Below are 19,568 nucleotides of genomic sequence, written 5' to 3'. Positions count from 1 at the left end.
CTCTACTTTCATTTATAATATTGAAAATGTGTATTACAAACCATTGTATCAGAGGATAAGCAGAGAATAGAAATATTTCATTGATCTGATCCGTTTTGAGCGAAATTCACCTTGAAATGAAAAAATATTCAAGGGTCTTTCTCATCAAAATACTAATAATAACAACAATAAGAATATATTATTATCATTGTTGCTGCTATTATCATTGTAATGTGAAGTAATTTAAATTTTAGTTGCTTTATCTAAGTAGAATTCACTGTCTTGAATTATTCAACTAGATTCCCTATACAATTAAAAGAAAATGCATATGAAAAAAAGTAGAGACTTGCTTGAAAAAATCCCATGGATTATGACCCTGGAGAGAAGAGGGATCCAGCAGAGCTGGTTGATATTCACCACCTCCAAGCTCAAGAAAGGTGCATCCCAAAAAGCGGCAAATCAAACAAGGTGACCCAGGATGAGCTGTTGCTTGATTATGCAGGGGCAATATAAGGAAAGCCAAGGCAAACCTGGAGTTCAGTTTGTCCAGGGATTCTAACAGGAAAGGAAAATACATAAACAGCTAAAGGAAGGCAAGCGAGAACATGAACTCACTGCTGAATGAGGCAGGGCACCTTGTGACAAAGGACATGGAAAAGGCAGTGGTAATCAGTGCGTTCTTTGCCTTGGTCTTTACAAGTAAGATCAGCCGTAAGGAATCTCAGGCCTGTGAGAGAAGAGTGAAAAAGTCTGGAGCAAGGAAGACTTATCCTCGTTGCAGGAATACAAGGTTACAAAGCACTTAAATCAATTGGACATACATCAGTCCATGGAGACTTATGTGTGACACCTAACAGTGCTGAGCAAGCTAGATGAGACTTGGCACTGTCTCCCATCCTCATAGATGATCTGAAAAAGTACAGGTTCGATAAGTAGATAGTGGAGTGGATTGAACACTGGCTGAACAGCTGGGACCAGCCAATGGTGATCAGTGGCACAAAGTTCAGCTGGAGGCAAATTACTGGCAGTGTATCCAGGTGGTTGACACTGGGTCAGTACTGTGCAACATCTTTATTGAGGATGGGACATAGTGCGCCCATAGCAAGTTCACAAATAATACACAGCTGAGAGGAGCATGTGATACACCAGATGGGTGTACTGACATTCAGAGGAACCTGGACATGCTGGAAAGTTGGACTATGAAGAATTTCTTGAAGTTAAACAACATGAAATGCCAGTGTGGAATAACCCCATGCACAAATACAACCTGGGGTGTTGACTGAATGGAAAACAGGTCTGCAGAGGGGTGGTGGTGGACAAAAAAGTGGACCCTCATGGTAACCTCCTGACAAACAAGTCCAACAGCACCCTGGGATGCATTAGGAGGAATGTTGCCAGCAGCTGGAAAGAGGTGATCTTTTCTCTCCACTATGCACTGGGGTGGCTCTGTCTGGAGTACTGTGACCAGTTCTGCATTTCCTGTCCCAGAGAGACATCGATTTACTGGGGCAAGTCCACTAAGACTCCTCAAAGATGACTGATATGAGAGGTTGAGAGAGATGAGACTGTTTAGTCTGGAGAAAAGAAGGCTCAAGAGGACCTCTTTCCAATGTGTACAAATATCTGAAGGAGAGAATGAAGAAGAAGGACCGAGAATCTTCTCAGTGGTGTCCACTGAAAAGAGGCAACGGACAGAGCTTAAAAAACATGAGACCCCACCTGAACATAAGAAAATACTTTTTTTACATGAGGGTAGTTGAATGCTGGATGAGGTTGCACAGAGAGGTTATGGAGTCTCCATCTCTGGAGACATTCAAAACCCAACTGCATACAGTCCCTGGCAATCTGCTGTAGCTGATTCTGCAGAGTATGGAAGCTGAACTAGACAATCTCCAGAGCTGCTTGTCAACCTCAAACATTCTGTGATATCACAGTAGCCGGAGAGTAGGTTGTCATTTAAACTTCAGAGGAGTTTAAGGATGCTTCAGAGAAGACATGCCTTAAATCCTCTTATCCCTGTTTCCAGGAGAGAAATATACTGCCTCAGAGCTCAGTGGATTTCAGAGTCCCAAACCTCCAAAGTTTGAAAATATTCTTCTTCCAAAATGCAAGATATAGTCTTTCTTTGCCTTCCCCATTGGCTTTTAATGAGTCCATGACAGAAAAACAAAGGTCATCTTTGTTTCAGAAGTAAACACAAAGCCTTGTTCAGTTTTGGTTTGTTTGTTTGGTTTTTTCTCTGGAAAAAACCTCACAACCCAAAAACCCAAACAAACAAACAAACCTAACTATAATGAGACCAACACAGCTTTCTGAGAGAACTTGCTTCCTTAGTGAACGCTCTAACAATCAAACTAGTACTTCTTCATCAATAGGTTACTTGAACATTAGACTTTATACTACCATTTCAACCTAGTTTATTGCAGTTGAGAAGTATGTCAGGCTCCTAAACTAAGGTAGGGATTCAAATAAGATGTTGTATGCAGAGTGATTCAGAGGAAAGTGCCAGCAGATAGTGGGCAAGGTCTGTTTTGGAATGTTATGGAGAATCCTAAATCACTGAGTGTATGTATTCTGCATTTGTATCCCAGTATACAGAAGGACCACAGATTTTACTTTTTGCCTATGATTTCTCCTACATTAGTAAGCCATTCCATATTGTCTGTATTATATCTGTGGACAAAACACGAAAAAAGGATTAGCATACATGTCAACTGAAAAAGTTCACAGAGCACATTCTCCTGTAGATGACAGAAACATGAGAAGCAGGTCCTGGAGAAAGAAACTCCAGTTTGAGTGAGGAGGTACTCTACAGTTTACCCACTTTGATTAATTTTAAATTGTTTGAACAATAAAACGTGTCCTTGAAGAGAAAGGTTCTGAAAAATATCACATTAGTGGGACTTCTGCTGATGGTTGCCTGATTTACAGAGGAAAGGAACAGAAGCGGGAAAAGGATCTGAGGATGGATTTGGAAAGAACTTGCTACCAGGGGTGGTGGCGAAATCCAGCAAACAAAAAAACCAAATGAAAGTACGTTGTGGTTCTCACAAAGACTGGAATTAATTCTGATTAACTTATTTTGTGTCACTAAACAGCTAAAAACCAAGCTTCTTCCACAGCTCTATTCTTTATCCTCCTCTGCCCAGTGGTCTTACACTAGCAGTACCCTACTTTGTAGGGGTTTTACTTCCACAAAGATGGACATCGGTAATTCAACAATGAAATACTTACATGTTACAAAAGAAAATCACATACACAGAATAGTAATGTCCTGCATACCTAGTTCATCCTACCACTTCAGTCCTTGTGAAATATGGAGGGTTTTGTCAGTGGCACGGAGGATATATTTGCTTTCTTTGGGTAAGCTGGCTGTTTTTCACTCTCCTCTGAGATTTTGGGTTGGGGTGGGGTCTGGTTAGAATGACTGATTGGTGAAAATTCTGTGCCTAGTGTTGATGATGTGTATATATATATATATACATGTATATATATATATATATATTTAATTATTTATTTGTTGCATGTGTCTGTTTTACTTTTCTGTCTTCTCTTTGGAAGTCCACAGTCCACATTCACCAAATGTATTTCTCTCTGCTTTTTGCTAGTCTGACACTGATTATGATGGTGAAAGTCTGATTAAAGAAATGGCAGTTAATTAAACTTCTTTACTTGTTGTAGCATATGTAATTTTAAGGCTGCACAAGGTTCTTATCACAGTATTCTTTTGTGTAAAGCAGTAGCAGAATAATAAAATTTGTAGTTGTGATCTGAGAATGTCTCTGTTGGTAGAAGAAGGCATAATCTTTTTTTTAATTAGGGGAAAGGCTGTTTAATCTGTCCAATGCTGAAGTGGCAGAGCTATTTAATAACTTCTCATTTTGCTAAGATCCACATTGTAGAAGTTTCTGGTGGGAGAAATAGGATGAAAACCTGCTTTATTTCTGACTCACTACTTTAAATAAGTTGTAGTCTTCTTAGTTAGTTGTATTTCTTACTGCCTTGCAGGTGATAAAGTCTGCAACAGCTAGATATATTAACACTGAAATTAACATAAAATACTATAAAGTTTCACATTCCGTCTTCGTGCTACTAGATAGAGGATGCAAAATTTGGGAAATCAATAATGCAATGTTTTATAAAGAAAATGTCTAAAATTCTGTGTGCTTATTCCACTGTGATTTTTCAAATGATTCCCACAGTGGAGTTCATTTAAAAGTAAAATAGGCAGAATCCCATGTGTTAGATCAAATTGTATATGTAACTATCTTGTACAGCCAACATGGAAGAACATTTTCTTATACCAACTTTTTCCATTTGAGATTAGCGTTAATAACCATATAGTAGCTTTTGGTTTATGAAAGTACAAATACGAGAAGTATATTACAAATGTAAAGAGAAAATAGTAGCAGCCCAGCTCACTTTTACTTCACCCCAGGTGCAAACTGTTGCTAGTCAGAGCAATTCGCAGCTGCATCCCTTTAACATTATCTGAACTGCAAAAACTCCAAAAGCAAAAGATAGTGAATAGCAACAGCTGTGCTTTATTGCTTAGCCAGATTTCCCCATAGTTTTAGTAGTACAAACAAATTATTTTTAGTGGTATATTACAGCCTAATTAGTTTAACACTCTCCAAGCGGGCTTTTGTGAATACGTCTCCCAGTTTTTTTTCTTTATAAGACATCATGCAGTATAACAGTATTCTCCCAAGACTGATCTTCCTTCCCCTTTGTTGAAATCCCCAGAATTCTGGTCAGTTTGTCCTTACAGAGAACCACAAAGGATTAAAACCTCCCTGCTTACTTGAGCAACTGTACTGATACTGTTTCCTTCTCTAAACAGCCGTATGACTTGCAGAAACTATGAGAAATCGTGAAAAAATGAGAAGAGAGAAAAAATCTACCTAATAAAGGGAAAGTATTGTTATGTAAGATGTCAACCACAAAATGTTACAGCTGTGCCCTACTTCCCCTTTTCCCTCAATTTTTAATTGTTAGTGGAAGTAATAGAAACATAAAGTACATGTGAGGAACAAGTATTACCTGAAAACCTCAGCTAATTATATTGATAAGCTACACATACAATCCTTTAAAGTATGCTTACCGGTCTGACAGCTGATCTTCCAGTCTCTGATAAATGGTCTCTCTCTTAAGTGAAAATAAACAGAGTATATGATATTGATTTTACTATAGCTCATTGAAAGGTCTGTGTTGTAGATAATATTGTGGCATTGTGATATGATAAAATGACTACTGGGCAAGAACATTCTTTGCCCCCTGTATCTCCTCAGTTTTCTCTTTATCTCTGCTTCATGGGAATACGTAATCACTTAGAAACCACACATTTGTTCTATATAATAATTTCTGCAGTCAGGGAAAACAATTAGCATCAACTTTGCACATAGTTATATATAATAACATGTTCGATTTATATATAATAATTTCTTTAGATCCATAGAGGTCTTTGTATATATCAATTTAATCATCAACCTAAATATTTCCATGTTCAAGTCTTGAATTTTCATCACACTTGAACATCTTATTAGGAAATTTGTTTTTAAAAAACTGCATTTCAGTTGCTGCCTGGAGTAGCTTAGCATAATATAGATGTGGATGCATGCCCTGGCATGATTTCAGTGCTTTTACAAATATAAGATTAGTCATGTACGTATACGTATGTGCCTGCCCTGGTTTAGTGCTGTGGGGAACTATAGAGAATGAGGAATGGGTGGTTACTTACTGTTATTTTCTGTCACTAGTAATGATTTGTTTTCTTAAACGTATATTGCAAGGACAGACCAGAGTAATAAACCAGAAATGGGCAGAGCTAAGGAGCAGTTAGCTTAACTGACATGCTTTATAGCAACTGTTGAATAAATCAACAGCACTTGTGCTAAATCTTCATTTGCTTTTGCTTCCCAATAGAAAGTATGTAGCTATTGGTGAACTTTCTAAATAAAATGTCTTTACTAGCGTTATTTCTCTGTTGACAGCAGTAGTGAGCCTGCTTCAATAAACAGGATTTCAGCTGGCTGCCAAAGACTCCCCGAATCACATTATCTTCCTTAGCTTGGAGCAGGTATTGGACAATTAGTGGTTTATAGATTCTGATTAATTAGATCCAGTTTTTAATTAGCAGCAGACCTCTTGTTATGGAAGATGTGATGAAGTTGTGGTACCTATGAAGAATAATGAGAAGAGGAAATTTATACATTAAAAAATTATTAGAGCAAAGGACCACGTGTGTTGACAGGAAAAAGGAGAAAAATAATTAATCATCATGCGTGTTGCCACAGGATGCTCGAGCCCTAAAATATTTTATGGTTTTTATTTTTATTTACCCTGCTGTATATTCTGTTTACATCTTCAAGCAAAAATTTGAGCTAGATCCCAAGTAAAATATACACAAGTACTGGTGTAATTACAGAGTCACAGGTATTACCTTCTGAGTCACTAAAGCTAGTTTCAGTTAGAACTGCGTGGATGGGAACAGCTAAAATAGTTATAGACATAGTAATTAGTGTTCATAAGTTGTTTTGGCCCCTGTGTACTTCCTGTATCGCTCCTTTCCTACAGTGATGCTTTTCATCCAGTAACCTTCACTGACTTTTAGAGTTGCAATACATTCCATGCGGATACCCCTGGGTATCCAAGAAAAGTCTTTTCAGTCTCCTGTGAAGTCTGGCTGTGTATGTGTTTACTGCTCTTCTCAGGATACCTTGATCTCTTCTTGCTACATGCACTTCATCCTTTTTTTTCCCACTTCCCTTTGTGTTTTGGAAACTTCGCCAAACCAAGTCATCTCCCCTGATTTATGTGGACACTGTGGTATGTTAAGATCTGTGTTTCAAATTTTTGCAGGAATATATCATGCAATACATTATATACAGCAGAGACCTAAAATAGAGACTATGCACCTGAACAGTTTATTTTTACGATGTGTTTGTTTTCCACCCAGAAAGAAAATTGTTTTTCATTTTGAAATGGGTAAAATATTCTGAATATAAAAGCAATGAAATAAAGAATTACATTAAGAAAATAACTTTTTTTATTTATTTAATTGCATGCTGACTCATCAAGTGTAGCACGCGACTGAAATGTTATTGTTTCAAAATCTACTAGAAAGAGTTAAAATGTAGGGATTTTTAAAAGGTATCTCTAATATTCCACCTAACACACTTTTCTCCTCCTTTTTAAGCCTGCTTCATAAAAATATCTAATGTTTTAAGTTTAAGCAGAAGATCAGATTGAAGTACTGTTTTACCACTATTATGAATTACATTCTTACATTCAGAAGTGTTTTCGATGTCAAAATTGGGGGAGGAAGCATCATTTTTTATTTTTTCAGATTTAGCATAGCAGATTATGAAAAAAGATTGTGTAGACCTCAGTAATCTCAGCAAATGCTGGAAGTACCCAAGTTATATGAATTCTTACAGGCATGGTATACCCAGTTGTCATATGCAACTTGAACAGGCAGATAAAACATTTATTTTCTTCTTCTCACTTCTTGGTTTTGGGCTTCTAGAGAGCACAAAATAATTATATGGGTTAAGTCATTACTTTTCAGTCTGCATACATGTTCTTTCCTTGAGTACATAAATAACTAGAATCCTTTAACTATCTAATAAATTAGTCATAGGCAAGATCTCTGTTCTGTAAAGTCAGATAGTGGTGGAAGTGTTTTCTGAATTTGGAAATTTTTGGAGACGTTCATTTGAATGGACTTTTTTATACCAGTTCTCAGAGCTGTCATAATTGTTCTCAGTGCAGCTGACGACAGTGGAACAAAGGATTTGAAGAAAACTTCTGTGCTTTTTCATTGATGATGAAGGTCTGACTGGATTCTGCACAGCACAAATTTGTCTTATAGTTACTCCAAACGTGTTAATTAGCAATATTTTCAAAAAGACTTGTACATTAGGTGAGGACACAGTCTTTCAGAAATGCTTTGGCCTTGCTGTACCACTTCAAAACCATCCTTATGAGATAAAAAGAGTAGAAGAATGCCACATCTATCAGCCAGGTGCCTATTTTCTTATGCTATAATTATTTTTTACTTTTATGCCATGTACTCCTAGCATTGCAAATGCTAAGTTTAGTTAATGCACTGGTAGAACTTATGTGATGTGGAATATGCCAAACAGATTTTTTTTTTTTTAATATCTTTCATAGTACAAACATCATAACTAAAGAACATTAAAATTTGTGTTTCTTGTACTGGAAACCTTTTCCTGCCTATATAATTGTCTTTGACTATTATTTGTAAAGAAAAAATGCACTAAAGAATACAAAAAAGTCACAAAAGATACACTGTAATAGTAAAAAAAACTTGCATTTTATCATACAGTGGATATTGAATTCAACTCGCATTTGAGTTAGTTATTTTTTTCCATCTAAAATCCTTCTTTTCTTAAAATAAGGAATGAGTACTAAGCTACAGTAAATATTTTTAATTGCTGCTGATCAGAGAGAATACACTTTGTATCACAATTTAAATATGCTGTACAATCTTCTTTTGAGTCATCATAAAATGTAACATATGGATGAACAAAATAAATGTTTATGTGAAATTCAGCGTCAACTGAAAACCTATTTCTTTTTTTTTTTTCTGTTTGCAAAGTCCATTTCTAAATGTAATGACCTACATGTATGTGTTAGTAACGGAAAGTCAAAATATTTTGTGGATTAAGTTGAAGTCAAACATATGTGCTCCAAGGTGGTTGTTTTGTTTGTTTTGTTGTGATTGTTGTTTTCTGAAAGTTTTTGCTGAGTGACTGAAAATAGGAGTAAAGTTTTAGTAAAGAGAAAAGGAAGAATAAGAAACAGTTTCTCAGTGGTCAATAGAACCCAGTGTAGATTCTGTTGTCCAGTATGTTTCATGTTGAAATGAACCACTTGACTATTGTTGATTAACAGGAACATTCTATTTTCACTTTAAAACTCAAGGCATTTTACTTAATTTAGAAGTTAATTCTAAGGTACCACTGCACTGTAAATTTATTTCTGCTGAAAATTTTGTGACAAGATAAATTTTCAAATTAAAATTACTTAGTTACAAAAATTTATTTTGAAGGAAGAACATGGAATGGAGAAATCATCTGTAGAAAAAGAATTGTCTCTGTGATTACATGTGACTCAACTAGACGTAGTTGAACCTGAATATAAAAATTAATAGACTATTTAATCTCAAATACTTGTTGTAGTTCTTTCTGCACAAAGCAGTCAGTTGCAAAGCATCCAGGTGCATGAATATATGCTCATATCTACCTATAAGAAAATGTTTAGTCTAAAATGTTTTGTATTCCTATTTATTTTGGGGATATAGTTTCATGATATTACCTGGAATGTGTTATTAGGTGAATAGATTCAGTTAAGAAATCTGATGTGGGCTGGAATATGATTAGCAGCTTTAATGGCATTGATACATCAGATACATTAGCACTCAGGTGAAAGAAATAGAAGAGAAAATCTCCCACACAAAGCATGCTATATTAACTATAACTAAATGGGAGGAAAAAAGTTGCTTTAAAATAACAATAATCTAAGCTATTAAATGCACCAAGAATAAAATTATTCTACTTGCTCTGTCTTATTGCATTGCATGAAATGTTTTAGAATAATGAAAGCTAATAAAATGAATATAATCACATATGTAACTTCATTGAAATTTAAGGTAAATACAGTATATTTATCCTGAAATATTTGAAATAGACTATCATAAGAATAAAATACAGTATTAAAAAGTAGTCTTCTTTTTTTTTTTTGCATACTGGTGACAAGGTACTCCAGAATTGAATAAGAAAAATAATTTCTTTTTTCGTTGAAAAGGGGATGGCCACACTTTTTCAGATAACATTGCTGAATGTTAGTTGCTTTCATCCATGAACTCTGTGCAGGCCTTCAGAAATTGTCTACATGGAGACTCAAGAAATAAGACAGGGAAAAGGTGCATGAAAGCAAGCAAGGGAGGGAAAATACATGTAAAATGAATAGATTTAGCTGTGCTGCTGTTGCCACTTGTCTACTGGCAAATAAAGCAGCAGCCTGTAGTATACGCAAGATATGTGTTGAATGGAAAAGACATGACTTATTCAGTTTTGCTTCCTTCACTGTTGATTGGTGCAAGTGTTGCATATGGTTCAGAAAAGTGAAGGATTTTTTTTGAAGACCAAGCAATAGTTCAACCTCAGGGTAGATGTACTTTGGAGAACGTGAAAAGTTGTCTGTGTGGGAGCGCACCACTAAGCCTGCCAGTTGGCTGGACCTTATTGTACTGGGGTCTGAGAATGTCATGTGGAAGAGTTTGGAAGAGATCATAGTCTCTGGCATTGTTTCAGGATCCACACCCTAGACCTCAAAAAAGATCCATGAAAGGGAATATCAATATTGGGAAGACCTTTGCCCAGTTCTCATCAACAGCCCCATGGTCAACAGTAAGCATAGGTTGGGATGTCTTACCTTTAGTTAGAAAGCAAAGCTATTAGCTGAGAGCATTTTGCTTACAAAAATACTTTTCTCCATCTGCCGTCATTTTCCAAGCAGCATGAAGTCACATATCTTGTTGGGCACTGAAGGTGTGTAGAAGCAGCATATCCTTGATGATGAGACTTTCCCAGTCTCTGTATAACTGAGTATCATGAAGTACAGGGAACTCACAGTCCTCAAGAAGTATGAAGAGGCACTTTCATTTCCAGTTTCGACAAACAGCTTGCAGATGGGATCAGCTGTTGGTGGTATTCCTGAAGCAGGGACAGTGAGGATGCTCGGTCCTATTTACCAGTATGCCATCATGTACAGTTGAATGAGATGTCCATGGGATATCGTTTCATTGATCGCTAACCAATGCGAATGTGGATAAACTTTTCTACCAGGAGGAACTGCAGGGTAAATTTTTGCTTCCAACTGTGAAGGCAACACTGATGGGGCTGAACTTATTAAAGACACATGTTGAACCATTCCTTGATCTAGATGAGGAAAACATGATCTGCAACAAGATGGTGATGAAAATGCTATGCACGGCTAAAGGGAAGTTGCTGTCACAGTTTGCTTAAAAGCAATTTAATTGTTTAAAAGGAAAAGTTTCTTTAAAAAGTGTAAAGAGCATAATATTAAAATAGCTCGTTAATATACCTGTAATTTTGTGGGAGAGAGGGAGTTGGGGCAGTGAGAGGGAGGACCTGCACAGCAGTGACGGTGAGGAGGTCTTTTTAAAACTCTGTAGAAGTACAAACAAAATCTCTGTGTGAGGAATTAGTTCCTTTTTAAATATACAGACAATTTATTTGTGAAAGAGCCTATTCTGTTTTCACCAGTGAGAAGGAAATTGCCATATTACTTGATTTCATAGTAGAAACAGCACTGGGAGAGTAAAATAAGCTTTGCTCTATGCTGCATTTAAATGAGTATATGTGCATGTTTCGTTGGACTGTGTGTGCATTTTGTTGTTATTCTTCTCTCATGTTTCCCCCAATTCTTTAAGCAGAATTCCATTAAAGTTAAATTTGATACTTAAAAATGCAGTTGTTGGAGGCATAAAATTATATAGGCAAACTGATAGCTTTTGAAAATTTTTTTGGGGGGAGGGGGTAAAATACAATAAAGGCAGAAATTATTTTTCATTTTACTTCCTAAAGAAGGAGTTTCTCATTAATAAACTCTTTTTATACTGAGGCAGATTGCATGTATTGTAAATTATTTTAAATGCAATCACTGGATTCTTTGGAGAGTGCATGCATTGCCACAAAAATGTAAACAGTCTATCAAAGCCACAATTCAGTCTACAGAAGGCTTTTTAAGTCTGAGTTTTCTAAAGTGAAGTGATGCTTTTTTCAGAAGGTGACTTACTATAGCACAGCAAATAATTAAAACATATCTGACTTAGACATTTGTGAGACTTTCTGATGGCATCACAATGGTGAATGGCCTACTCTTTATGTAAATTAATGTGTTGAAATAAAAGGTATATAGGTGCAGCAACAGTCATGTGATGAACTGTCAGGATGAGTAAAGGAAGTCTTAGCAACTGTTTTAAACAAAATAGATGTGCCAATCTCAGAAGGACACTGATCACTAGGTATTTAATTGGATATTTTCTAAAATCGACAAAGTAGAACTGGAATAATGTAGTTTGATTTTCTTCATGAATACAGACAACAGACCTGCCTCAATTATTACTGTTTGAAATCCAATGTACTTGACCACCTCATTCATTTAAAAGACATACTCTATCACCACAAGAAAGGACTTTACTATGAAATGACAATAACAAATCTATTACTAAGAATTGCTTTAGGTGTACCTATTTTTTTAAAGACTCATTTTAATCTGTGTGCTACAAGTCCAAGAAAAAAAAAATACTAATCAGATTAAATTTAAAATTTCTACTGAAGAAAAACTCCATGCTTCCTACTACATGTGGATCCTGTTGGATCACATGCACTGTGATTCCCTTTTTCCAGTAACATCTTGGGAAACAAAAACTCATTGTAAAGAATACAACTTTTTTTGTTTTTATTTTTTGTTTTGCTTATTTTTCCATTATCAGTTTGTTAATTCACTAGTATTTTAAAAAGCATAGTCTAGAAGTAAAAGGCTGAGTTTAATCTGGTTATTAATCCAATACAGACATGATTTTAGGAATCTCACTTTATCATGTTCCAGATTGAACCCCCCATTTTATACAATAGGAAGTCTGAACTTGTTTTTGGAGCCTAAACTGATCTTCTTGTAGCCATTAATCTTATTTTCTGCAAGTTTTGAAAAATGAATGATAGGATCCATGTATGCAGTTGCAGTGGTTTTGTTTGTTTGGAAATTTTTTTTTGTCTATTTCTTTAGACTGAAATCCTTGTGCAGCAAACTGAAGGAATATTCTCAGCTGTACAGCTATATGGGATGGGGTTTTTTTTGTAATCTGACTGCAAATAAATTAGTTGCATTTAAAAGTTTCAAACATGCATGTATTCTTCATGCTCGGAGTGTATACATCACTGTAACTTTGTGCAACATAGTTGGTTATGCCCATAGAAATCCTTGAGAATGTATATTTAATAAGGTTCACTAATGCAGCTTCACGTTCAGTACTGCAATGAGTGACAATGTCTTTTGCCATGACAAGTGCATAGGAAGGCTGTGCTTTCGTGACTATGAAGTTGTCTTCCTAGTGAAGACACAGACAAGGAAAATAAAGCTTATTCTGCCTTATTTTTTTTTTTTTCCCCTCCATTTATTCTAATTCATCTTAAATTATAGGTCCATTAAGAAGTCATACGTTTTCTGTATGAATGCAGGCTGGCTCTTTTTCTTTGAAATGCATGTTTCTGAAACATGTTTCAAAACCAAATCCAGGTACAGAAAAGACGGGGAACTGTGATAATGTTATACATGCTAGACATGGAAATATTTGGTCAGATTTCTTTTGAAATACAACCACCAACACTCCTCTTTTCTGCCTTTTCATGATGTAATATATTGAAAAAATATGTATAATTGGAGACACATTTACAGAAGAAATTAGGTTTCATACCCTTGAATTCTTGACTATGAGAGAATTATTACATTTCTGAGCAGTGGATACATCCAAACATCCAAGGATATCTGGTCACCTGAGCACTATTTTCATTAGAAGGAGACAGTTTCTCATGTCCCAGGATTGTTATTTTCTGAGATTAAATTACTATAAATTCACAATAAAGGCTGTTTTATCAAGATGCACTGTCTTTTTTCTTAGTTTTTAAGATTCATATCTCTCTGTGTTCTGCATGTAAAATGAAATATGGAGAATAATACCTTGAAGTCTTGAATAAAAGTCTGTAAGAGTCTATTTTTAAGTGTAATAGATCATCCTTTTTTATTATTCTTCTGTTTTGATGGGAGAACTGGAAAGAAGATGTGAACCTTTCTATCGTTTTCCCTACATTCTCCTTAAATAATGTCCCTACAACATATTAAGCAGTGAAATAAGATAAAAGATGCTTTTCCCCCTTATATTATTTTCTATGTAGGGTAATCTTAAGATTAAAGATAATTATTCAATTTCAATAGAATAACAGCCTATGATTATTTTCTTGCTTCTTATAATTATTTTTTTATTTATTTTATATTGGGATGTTCAGGTCAGGTTTACCAGGTTTATCACAGTGAAACTGCTCAATGGCACCTCAGAGCTCAGCACAAGCTTTTTGAACAAATTAAAAGGTTTGGACATGTTTGAACATGCCCTGAAGTCTGCAGTCTACTCTCATAGGATGTATGGTGGTTATATTCCACGTTTCCTCTTCCTCATTTCTTAAAACATTATTTCTCTAGTTAACTATTTATTTCCATTGTAGTAGTGTCTGAAATCTCTGCTTCACTTGGCTGGAAATAAGAAACAGGGGTTTTGTTTCGCTTTATTTTCCTCCAGCATCCTAATCAGTTACTTTCAATTCACATAGAGCTGCTGAGATTTCAGGCTGTGTAACAGAAGTTTTATGGGTTTCAAGAGAGGCACACTGAATTGCCTTGAGATTTTGAGATGAAAGGTGATGTATGAGTTCAAAGTAAGACCCTATTCACTATAATGCAAATAAGAGCTGAAGCAAACAAATATGTACCTAAAAGGCTGAAAACAGGAAATTTGAAGCATCTTTCATCATTTATTGTTGAAATTTTAGGAGTGCATGTTCCTCTTACAGTCTGACCATTGGAGGAAAGAGGACAACAGAAGACAAAATGAAAAATACATTGTCTCAGATGCAAACCATTGAGAGATTTCTTGTTGAATAATTTAAGACGCCTATAATTAAACTGAAATGAGATCTCTTAATCAGTTAAATTGTATTTATTTTGTAATGTATGTATTTAATTGCTTTCCATACAAAATCAATTGTAGGTTTGTTGTGTTATTTTTATTTTAATACCCACTAATAAAATATAGACCTTTTTTTTTTTTTTAATATGTGTTGTTTGCAGCCTTAAATGGAATTACCTGAGGAAACACAGCCAAACCCTCCTCAAACTAAGCCTAAACCGAAACATTTTTGTTTTATTTTGTTTGGTTGGTTTTTATTGTTTTATCATGATCTGTTTACACAGAGAATATATTAATATCAATGGCTAAGACTGCAGCACATCCAGTCCCACCCATAATTAAGAAGTGTGAGTGTCACAACACCGGAATCCTAAAGCAAGGCAGACTGGGAAACTGAGAAACTTTTTAATCCCTCTAGAAATATATGCTCATTTCAGGTACGCTTACCTGTATTGCATTTACTGAACAACGGGGTCTCATCAAGTGCTTGAATATGCTCCAAGGGGTGGTTGTTGGGACAAAAGCCAAAGAAGCTTCTGTTTAGAAGATTTAAGCTGAATGCAATGCCTTCAGCATTGAACACGGAGGCTCTGTGGGGCTGCTGGGTTTACTGACATAACCCTTCAGGAAATCAGTTGATGTTGATCATGCCTTTTCATTTTACCTGGTACAGATTTGCTAATGTGAGTGCATGTTTTTCCTCTGAGGGTTGAGGAACAAAGTAAACCTCAACAGTTGTGTCCCAAAGATTTTCAGTCTTTTCATGCCTGTTTGATGAAAGCGCAGTCTACCTCTCTTTCTTGGTAGTATACTTATTCATCATTCTCAGAATGCTCTAGAATTAAGGATAAATTCACATGTATTCAGCTGAATCTCTGCTTGTTTGCAGTTTGGGGTGAGGGCCTGAATTTCCATGATATTGACAATTCAGACCTGAGAAAGTTATTGGTGGTAGATATGGAGGATGTCAGAAACCTAGCTCGGTTGAAAGAAAAGAAAATATTTGCAGAAGTGCTGGTTTACTAAGCAACATGACTGGCACTGACTCTTTGACATTCTTCTCTAAAAAAAAAAAAAAAAAGCATCAAAAATTTGAAAGAATAAAATATTAAACTTCATCTGTTATGTGTAATGATAACCTCCTGCGCTTGAGTTATCTATATAACAACATTTTACATAACAGCTTGAAATCAGTGACTTTGTCAAAAGCTTTGTCACTAAACTGTTATCTAGAAAACTTCTGTTCTTTCTTCTCTATAAACTACTGCAATAAGAATGGTTCACAATTAAAGATGAACAACCTGTTACCATTTTTTTTTTAACAAAACTTTTTAGTGGTGTGGCAAAGCATTAGTGACTTTTTTTTTGTTTTGATGATTATCTACTAAGGTGAACCATATTAATTGTTCAGAATTTTAGCTGTGCCTTCATTTTCTGTAGTCAAGGGGAAAACACTGCCACTTTCTCCCCTGGAACATTCAAAATGAAGATAATGATAGGCATTAAAAGCAAAACAGAAAGAACAGGTTTTGGAAGAGTGATTTGAGCATAAGCAGTTAAGTTTGGGAAACTGAAAATTTCCCCTACTTAGATTTTTGGGTACATCTGTATTATGAAATGCCCTGCCATTTCTCAGCTTTAAAAGTTTGAGTATTTCTCTCAGATAGAAAAATCTGGGGTGGTGCTATGATTTTCTTTTTTTTTTTTTTCTTTTTAAACCTGTGGCTTGAAAGAAAGTAACAGTGAGAATGAATTTCATGCTAGTAGACACTTTTAAGACTAGATTTAGCTGCAGTCGCATTAGCTTAGATAATGGGAGAATTTTTCTTCATTGAAAATGTTCCCTGTCGCTTAAGAAGAACTCACTGAGGCAGCCTGCCATCTAGCTTTTTCACAGCAAAATAGGCTTGCAGACTGCAGATGAGAGACTCGGGAGCAGAGACAATTTTAACTTAGCCATCCCTAATTTATCTCAAGCTTTTTCAATTCATCTTCACTGCTCTATGCACATTGGAACACCAGATTGTCAACCCCTGGGAACAGAATGCAACCAGGGATCTGGAGAGCTGTCACATCCTGAGAAATATTTAAATTGTGCTGATTTTCTTCTGGAGTGCTGAGCAGAGGGAATGAAACTCTCCATCAAGTCATAGCTTTGCGGGCAATAGATCAGAGGATACTGCCAGTTTTTCTAATGGATTATTGTTATCGGGCAGGTTCTTCCTGAAGGTATGTAGTTACTCTCTCAATTCATTACCCACGCTATTTATCAGGTAATGATCTAATGAACTAGTAATCCAGATACATTAAGAAAAATGTTAACTAAGTCATCTGTATTGATTGAATGATGGCACTTTATTGCAGCATGTTTGCAGGTAAAATACTCTATCTACTTACTGTAGATATGTTGTGCCTACTGCCAAGTGCTTTGTCAGCAATCCCCCCAAGCAAAAAGCAATCTCTAACCTTTAAATTAAAAAAGCAAAAATCCATTGTGCTGAATATAACATTGCTACAAGTTGAGACTGATTGTCCAGAAAATGTTGTTTTTCTGAAACAATAAATAATGAAGAGCAAAATGATACTTCTGATTTCAAATTTGTTATAGGTGAGTATTTAATTTGCAAAATATTTTCCAAACGTGGGTATAGGCAGAACTCCACTTAAAGTGCTACAAATTAATTGTGGAGTTAGATATTTTCTTGTTTGCTACAATGTTCCACCTTTTGCATAGGGAGTTAGGGTATTTGATACTCAAAATCTCTTATGTTAGATATGTAATAGAAGCCTGTTGTTGCATCTGTTCTGCCAGACTCCAGGAGCTTCTTAGTAAAGCATAAGGATTATATATCACAACAGGGGTTTTAAAAACACAATCTGTAAAGGAGAATTTCTTGCCTTTTAAACTTTTGTGTTTAAATAGGAGTTACAGCATCTGTCTCCTAATCTGAAATGCTTACTGCTTGTCTGTCAGCATGGCTTGTGAGGCAGCCTGACCTAAAAAAGAAAGCTCTCTAAATTGCAGAAGCAGCCAGACATTTTTGAACTGCTCCAAGCGCGGGAGTTGCTGCAGATATGTAAAAAGCACTGCCACATTCAGGTTAAAGTCCTGGCCTTGTTTCGTTCCTGAGTTGCCACTCTACCTGAGTACAAGCTCTGAGATCTGAACACAAAAAGACAGATGCACAGCTAAGAGTTAAGCCAGTAAAAAAATAAAAATTCTTACCTGTAGCTTCTTGTCCAGTTCACTTGCTGTGCTGCTGTCATGCTACCCAGAGTAAATGATGTATGAACCTATGTATAGTGTACTTGATAGTGCAGTGGATATGCTGAGCTGGATGTTTAGTTACAACTGACAGATGTTTGTAATATTTTTTTACGATACTGCTGAAAAAAATTAATATGATAGTAATAGGTAAAAAAGATAGGGAAGAAGTCCCTATCAGAAGTCCGTGAGGGTTAAAATCGGTGTGTCTGAGACAAGGGCATTTTCTAGGGTGTTTAACTTACTCTGTTTATGGAATATAATATTTTCAAGGCATTAATAATAACTTAAGGCAGTATATGTTGTTCCTGTATGCAACATCTGAAAGTTCCTTTCCTCTAGAGCCTTGGAAAGGCTGAAGGAAAAAGAAGAGAGATTGATCCTGTCCCGTTTCCAATGAACTCTGTTAAAAGTTCTTCCTCTCCTATGGACTTCAGAAAGAATGAGGCAAAGAGGTTTTCATTAAACTCTCCCTAGAGGCTCCTGCCATCAACAAGCTATTTTTTATAGCAAGTATGCATACTAGCTGTGTTTTTCCCAGTCTCCCAAGCTTCTTGTTTAAGCACATAAAGCCCGCTTAAAATGCTTCTGGATATCCATGGATATTTCAGTATTTTGTGTAATTTTGTGTCACAACCTGAGATGGTAGTACAGGCATTTCTTATAATACGTTGTTCATATGAAAACATAAGTTTTCCAGATCAAATTCTGTTTTGTCTCCTTTGGGTCCAGTTGTATGTTTCCTTTTAAATGTTGTGTTATTTAAAATATTAGCTAATTAAATATATTTGTTTCTGATATAAGGCATTGGAGAGTAACCAATAGCAACATAACAATATATTTGATTTTCTTTTCTTCAAAGTAAGATGAAACAAGGCACATTAAAAAAATACTTAAATGGGAGGGTAATACTGAATAATAGGTAATAAATTAAGACTAACTTCATTGTGTTCTGTCTTTACCTTCACATTGTTATTTTTCTTTTTATCTACCATACTGTGCAGTAATAGCTATTCCCTCTTCTCTTGATAGAGATCTGTGGTGTGCCTATAGATTCCCTGATTTTCACCTGGAACTTTCTGCTGTCTTCTGAAATCCTTTTAGGCCATTAATGTAAATAACTGTATTGGAAAATGTAGTATAGCAAAAACAGATGAATCTGCTCTGGGAAGGAAGAAAACTTAAGTGCAAATTGTTATGGTGTTAAATCCATTCTATTTAAAGCATAGTTTTCTGACTGTCTTTGTTCCACTGATACTCCTGTTCTACTGTTGGTTTACTATTCTGTCTTCTTTCTTACACTAACAATTAAGAAAAAAAAAGGAATTGACAGCAATACAGCAAACTTACCTATTTTGCTTGCATTCTTCAGCAGTCCTTAGCCAGGACCATTTATCTCCTGTTCTCCACTTTGCCCAAGTAAGTAAGCCTAAGTGTTGACTGTATTCCTTTCTTAATATCTTCTTAGGTTCCACTTCTTTCTGTTCTGTGGTGTGTTGGACAAATCATAAAATCAAAAGATTAAGTTTG

General features: G+C 35.6%; 1 long non-coding RNA gene across 1 annotated transcript in view; it reads left to right on the top strand.

The window, feature by feature from the left end:
• The first annotated feature begins 16,584 nt into the window (after window positions 1–16,584).
• LOC139827063 (uncharacterized) overlaps window positions 16,585–19,568 on the top strand; it is a 184,418-nt gene continuing 181,434 nt past the window's right edge. Inside the window, exon 1 of the long non-coding RNA XR_011737248.1 lies at window positions 16,585–17,002. This is a non-coding gene — a long non-coding RNA (uncharacterized lncRNA). The remainder of the gene's footprint in view (window positions 17,003–19,568) is intronic.

Source organism: Patagioenas fasciata, chromosome 1 (genome assembly GCF_037038585.1).
Source record: "Patagioenas fasciata isolate bPatFas1 chromosome 1, bPatFas1.hap1, whole genome shotgun sequence".
NCBI lineage: Eukaryota > Metazoa > Chordata > Aves > Columbiformes > Columbidae > Patagioenas > Patagioenas fasciata.
Note: the sequence above shows the minus strand (reverse complement) of the source record. Positions and strands in the feature narration are given on the sequence as shown.